Below are 7087 nucleotides of genomic sequence, written 5' to 3'. Positions count from 1 at the left end.
GCTTCCGGGAGCCTGCCGGGGGAGGGGGGCAGGGCACCAAAAATCGCGCCATTTTCGACCCGCCCCAGTGATGTAATGACGCAAACGCATCATTTTACAGCGGGGGTGGAGAATCGCGCCATTTTGGACCAAATTCTGCCCACTTCACTAGGAAGTGGGCAGAATTCGGGAGATTGCCATACTCTCCCGGGAGTCCATGATGCGGGAGTGTCCCGGACATTCCGGGAGAGTTGGCAAGTATGAGTTGCATGTATACAAACCCTATGGCTTTCCCGTAACCTTTCACCTGCATACTATAACATGTGCACAAAAACATACCATATTATATAACATTTCCCAGAGTTGATAGTATTACATTATCTTAAATGTATTATGGTAAAATAACATTTTTGTTATAGTTTGGAATTGTCTGATTCAGCTTTGCACACAAAATCGAAAACAATTTGTGCCAACAAGTTTAGAGATACCTTGGCACCTGAAATGTTTCTAGGTCTGCAGGTAATATTTCACATAACATATTATTTCTTGGTAGACCGTTTATAGGTCTATGGTGTGTAAAAATAATGTCGCATAAGTTGTTACAGCAACATCTGTGTTATAAGTGGTTTTGTTTTTTAGAATGAACAGATTATAACTTTTTTGTGTTGTTTTGGAATGAAACTATTACCATTTCCATCGGAGGTCCCTGCATATACTGTGGCTACTGTACATCTGTACAGATTCCTTTTGAGAAATGATTGTTAGAGGACTGTTATTCCAACAAGTTTCAGTTAACACCAGTCTAGGAACACTTGGCACCTACATGTTCACCATTGGTAATTGTAATGTCAGTCTAATTTTGAATTACAAAGCTCACAACCTCAAAGTATTAGACCTATTGTTTGCTGACCAGGACACTTTACTTTAATGGGACTAGTTGCTGCAGATATTTCCATGCTGGTAACTTCAAAAGATTAACTCTGTGATAAATATCCTAATTACAGTTATTTTTTTTTTCTAGAAATGGACAATAAAGTTTGTGGGGTTAAATAAGATGAAGAATCTTCTTCCCTGCATTTTGCCTTTATTAACGCGTGACCCTATGTTTGTTGTGTTTGCCACATATGATGAATACTATAATCAAATTAAGTCACCTTGGTGGGCCAATTATCCTGTAAGCCAATCATCATGTAAAATTCCATTACGAAGGAAGGAATTTTGAACTATAAGCATTTTTCTATTAAAATAGTACATTTTTGCACTCTGCATGAAAAACTACATTCCTGGTGCCATATAACATCTTATTGTTATTAAACTCCAACAAACTTGCTGTAACCTATAGCAACCAATCAGATTACATCTGTACTTTTGCTAGTACAGTTTAGCCAATGTATGCGGACATTTGGCTAGTTGTGGTAACAGCATTGTGCACACTGCATCATAGTGAAGCCCCATTGTTTCCAAACAATCATTTTGGCCATGTCATTAAATCAATTATATTGAGGAGATTAGGAGGATGAAGGTTTGAGTTTGATGGCCAAATACTTTTTGTAAATGGAATAACTGTAGGTTAAGTATTGTGTGTAAATATAGTGATATATTAATACTTTCTCTAAATGCTAAACTTTGTAGAAGTGAGCTTCATTTATGAATCATACTGAGAAAGGAAAGCTAGACTACGATTGTTAGAGCATTATTCCTTTGTAATTGTATTGTCTTCGGCTGCGTCCAGGCAAATCACCTAATATGCTCCTAAAATACCCTCCCCATTCACCTGGGTGAGATTCTTACCCAGCCATCTTTTCTAATACAGTTATAGTATTGTGGAACCCAATACTGAAAGTAAGTTTGAAACATTTACGCAGGGAAATGCTTATCCTTTATTGTTTCAGTTCATTCAGGGCAAATGTGTATAAGTGTCCCTTCAGGGTTGAAGTTAAGGAGCAGGATAAAGGATTACACAATCTGCAGTGTATTTCAGGCCAGGTGTTAAACTGTCTCTGTTGGCAAGTTGTCTTCTAGATTTGCAGATAGTACTGCCCTGCAAGTTTGTGAAGAAAAATGATTAGTTGCGCACACACACATCCTCCTTTACATCAGTGTGACACAGCTAGTTTTAGTAAAAGTCCACTTACTGTACCTGGATTTGCTGCCAGGTGAAGTGCCAACGATAAAATGTCATCTAGTTAACTATTTACAAAGTTTGTATAACTATTTATACCTAATTATTATTTGATAGATAATTGGTAAAACTGGAATCTCTTCTTTTTGACCAGAACTTTGGCCTAATCTTGTTCCTGTACTTAATTTCAAATACCTCCATCCATACAACGAATGTCTTCACTCACGGCCCATATACACGCACCTGTCCCTTTCACTATCCCTTTCACTGTCCCCTCCCCTGGGAAGTGATGGTATGGTCCACTTGCCTAGGTGCCATCCAGGACACCAGAGTCCGAGGACATGAGTGGGCTTAGAGACATAACTGTAATTGCTCTGCTCTCCAAAATGAGACCTTGTTTGTGGGGATTTTGAGTATAGCTCCACTGTACTTTGTCCCCAAAGCTTTCCTTTGTGCAGCAGCCTCTGCAGGTAGGAGAGGGGGCTGGTATGGAGTCCGGCCAGCTGGCAGTTAAGCCCAGACATGGACCACTGTCTGCCATTTCAGTACCAGTGCTTTATACCATACAATTTATTTTTGGCACAAGGTTAAAAAACAAGCGCATAAGAGGAATAGAGGTTAAGAAAAGTAACATGGGGTTAGTGTTGCCCAATGCTTGAAAATAAATTGCGTACCCCCTTTCAAACAATTTTAAGAGCCTCTTTGGATAACCCCCACTGTTAAACATATGGAGAAATTATATTTTTCTGCATTGACTGTGACAGAAATGTTAAAATTAATTTTACAAAATACAATTTAGATCTAATTGCTTTTGATAAGATTATGTTGGCCTATAGCTGGTACATTTAGACAATGTAAAGGAGACAAGGATGATTTATAATTAGAATAAATGTTTATTTGAGAATAAGCAAGGCCTTGCTAAATTTTAAATAAGGGCGGAGTTAGCCTTTAAGGAGGTCTAATGTCTACTCTAAACTGTTAGAACCAGGTTTTGTATAAGAACTGCAGTCTCACCCAGTTATTGCTCTCCCAGCAGCCCTTACCCCCAGGTGCTCACTTCTGTAAGCTATGTAAATCTACGGTCTGATTTTAATTGTGTATTAGAAGGCCCTTTACCCAAATAAACTACTGGATAAGTCTCCACTTGTTTTTTTTGCAGACACCATTAATGATCAATTAAATTTGATGGTAAAACCACTAGCAATTATTGATTGAATATTGTATACATATTTTGCAAATTATTCTCACTTGTGTCCTGTTCTTACTCAGATGTTCTACTTATTTTTAATATGGAAGTCCGTTTCTTTTATGGCTGAACTATTCGGCTACACCAAAAGGTAAATAAATGGATTTCCTCTGCAAATATATTCATGGTACATACGGTAAATTTATCAGTTATCCAAAAATTTCCAAGAAAGACCAAAAGTAAATAATTGCTGCTTTTCAGTAATGCTACAAATATAGACATTATAACTGGGCCTTGTCTACTAATGGTGAGGAGCTCTGGTAAACAATGTCATGAGGATGGACATGCCTGGGGCTATGTGGCGAAAGATGGACCATCTATAAATATAATTTAATATATTTTGGGCTGGGGACTCCAATATACAAAAAAACAAAGATAATCCAAAAGCCACCTGAAGCTGTGTGCAGTTTTTCTAAGGGGGCATCTAAAAGGCCAAAAATAAGAAAATGACAAGGTATAAGTCACTTTCCATGTGTTGTAATTTAAATAGACTCCTATACCTTTGGACAGGGATCTATGCAGGGGACTTGTACTGGGTATGGTAACTTATGCTAGGTAACAAGGGGACTAGTACTGGTGGGGCAGGGAGAACTGCTGGAGGATGAATTCTTGGAAACCGGGAGCTATGATAGAGGAGAAATACTGGTAATGTGACCTATACTAGGAAAATAATAATGAAATTTGGGGCTATGCTAGAGGACAAATAATATAGATGTTTTTTATCCTAGGGGGAGCATTCTGAAGACAGGGAGACATGCTCAGGGAAGCTATGATGGAGAATTAATAGTGATGATAAGGAGCTATGCTAGGAATTCTGCAAAGAGACTATTACTTAGGAGACTACTATTGGGGATAGAGTTATACTGTGGACTACAATTGGATTTGGGAACTTTGCTAGGAGACTACTACCTGGGAATGCGAATTGTGCAAAGAGATAACTCTCAAGGGAGGTTTGCATTATAGGTGGGGTGAAGAGTGTCCCTCAATAATTTGCTATAGGGTCCAATATTACTAAGTTATGACCCTGCATCTCTTGTGGGGAACCTTCTTCATGTGCGTCTCCCTTTATGTTGAAGTTAAAATCTGGGACACCCATGTGGCTTCCAATCCCCCCTGCTTCATTTCGAATGCAAAATCAGTAAGTGGAAATTTAGAAGTGGCGGTATGGAAAATGTAAGTGAATGGAATTTGTTAGTTTTACAATCAAAGCAGTAGAAGGAATGGTGGTATGGCATCCCACTGTATACTGGCCCATTCAACCTAGTGCCAAATAGGGTAAACCTTAGATTGTCCTGGGTAAATCTTCACACCAGTACCGTTACTTGCACTAGGTGAATCCAGGCGGTTGCCACAGGTATTTGGGTGTAAAGGGTGCCTTGATTGTCACCATGGCTGCTGACATGGAGGCAGCAGCTGGTACCTGTGAAGCTGCTTCTCCTCCATGTTTGTAGTAGGCTGGGAGCATGGCACTGGGCTTTGATGTCACAATCCAACGCCACACTCCCAAGAATAGAAGAGGCTGTGGAGGATGGTGCAGTGCCGAGGGGTTTGGGGGCAATCAGCACTGGTGCCCAAAACGGGTGAGAGGCGAAAAGGCCCTGCTTGACGCGTTAATTTCTTTTACACAATGACTTAATGCTATATTTGAGGTAATATAAAATACCTCAATACCCTTCTGGTGGGTTGCAGAGCTTGCTGTATACTACAGAAAGATCCAGATAACCGACTCCAACAATATGTAGTCCTGTGTATAACAACACATATTATTACACTATTTCTTGACTCGATTACTATCTGCTGCATCATCACTAACTTGGGAGAAATATTAATATTAAAGCAAATAAACAGCTAAGAGAGGGAAAAACATAATTATGTATCTCTCTATTTTTTTCCAGTTTCACTTGTCTCTGTGACAAGTTCAGGCCTGCCCTCAATGCTCTGTCCCATTACTCCCCACACCTCTGTTCATCAGGATGTATTGTCTCATGCAGAGACCTTTACAATGACCAGCTCTGCAATTTGTAGAAGTGGTTGTCCAGACTTCTTGTTAATTGCTTTAGATAACCAATAAATGTTGATTCCTAAGCAGAGCAATCCATATAATGTAACAAAATTCTATTCCCATTCACTACCTACTGGAAATCTACTAACTGTAATGTGCAGCATCATTGATGTATTACGTATTTCTTATCTTACTGATAACAGTAGAGGCAAGAACTGTTTTTTTTATCCTTCTGTTTCTCCCCCCTCATTTCCCTGAAGAAAAAAAATAATAATAATAAATTGTGTTTATTTTTAAAAGTATTTCATTTTTTTTAAAGTCCAGAGACAATTTGCTGTTGCTTAAGGGAATCTGTCCACAATGGGGGTGTTCTATGAAAGCCAAAGTATCTAAATAATCGGAAAAGCTTCTTGAACATGTCTTTGAGGGAACAAAAATATAATTCTACACCTTACATACAAAATAATGATATAGTATTACTACTCTACACAACACCGTTCCAACGTAACATGACTCATGAATATAATAATATAACTCTATTGTAACCTTTCTCACACAATTTTTTTAATTATATATATTTATTTATATATCCCCGACATAATATAATTTAATTTTACTAAACCATAATGGCGTCTATTTTTTGGTTTAGACAAAATTAAGTTAAAGGTCTATAACAGTAGCCTAACACAGGAGATGTCAGAAATATCTCCTGCGTTAGAATAAATGTTTCAGAAGACCGCAGTCCACAAAATTCTCAATGCAAACTGCGGTCTGGACCAATTTAGCTTTTCAGAGCAGCTTGACCACGATAGCCAACGCCATTTGAAGATGGAGTTAGCTGTTCTATATTATGTATATAACATAGTATTATATATTATGTATTTATTATGTATTATTATAGTATTATTATATATGATATTCATTTTGTCAGCCTTGTATGTCCCTGTTTTATGTATGTCCTGTTTTCCCTACTGTACGGCGCTGCAACGCACTGTGGCGCCTTTCAAATCTACGATAATAAGAGCATCGCAGGAGTGAAATTTTCGGATCCGTCCCCGACAGGCTTTGTGCTCCTCCCCTCCCACCTATCAGTACTTGTTTTCCCGAGCCTACATGGCCAGATGGCCGCACATGTGCATTATTATTATTATTATTATCCTTTATTTGTTAGGCGCCACAAGATTTCCACAGTACAAACAGTACGCTATACAGGGTGAAACAGTACAAAACAATAAACACAAATACCAATACTTCAGAAACTCCAGGCTGGTTAATGCAATAAACACGGAGCAGAAGAACAGGTAGGTAGACAGGAGGGAAGAGGGCCCTGCTCATGTGAGCTTACATCCTTACATCCATGTGCATATGCATAACCCAGGTCAAAACCTGGTAGTAAAGTAATCTTGATTGCGATCACTTTACTATATGCTCTTTGCTCGTATTGAAGCCGCTTTCCCAGCTGAACATTTTCATAAATAGTCACATTAAATAATTTCATATCATTGGGATAAAATGATAATTAACGTAGATAAAATGCAAAGGATTCCAAATAAAATCCAATATAATTTTACTACATGATATAGTACACCTACCAAACATGACCACTGCACACAGTCTTATTGCAGTTCTATTCCTTTTTAATGTATCCTCTTTAGAGGCAGCTCACTATAGTTTGCTATACAAGAATATAAACTGAGCACTACATCCAGTAACAAGGGATGTATTGCTGTACAATTTC

The sequence above is a fragment of the Mixophyes fleayi genome, chromosome 1 (genome assembly GCF_038048845.1).
Source record: "Mixophyes fleayi isolate aMixFle1 chromosome 1, aMixFle1.hap1, whole genome shotgun sequence".
Taxonomy (NCBI): Eukaryota; Metazoa; Chordata; class Amphibia; order Anura; family Limnodynastidae; genus Mixophyes; species Mixophyes fleayi.
Note: the sequence above shows the minus strand (reverse complement) of the source record.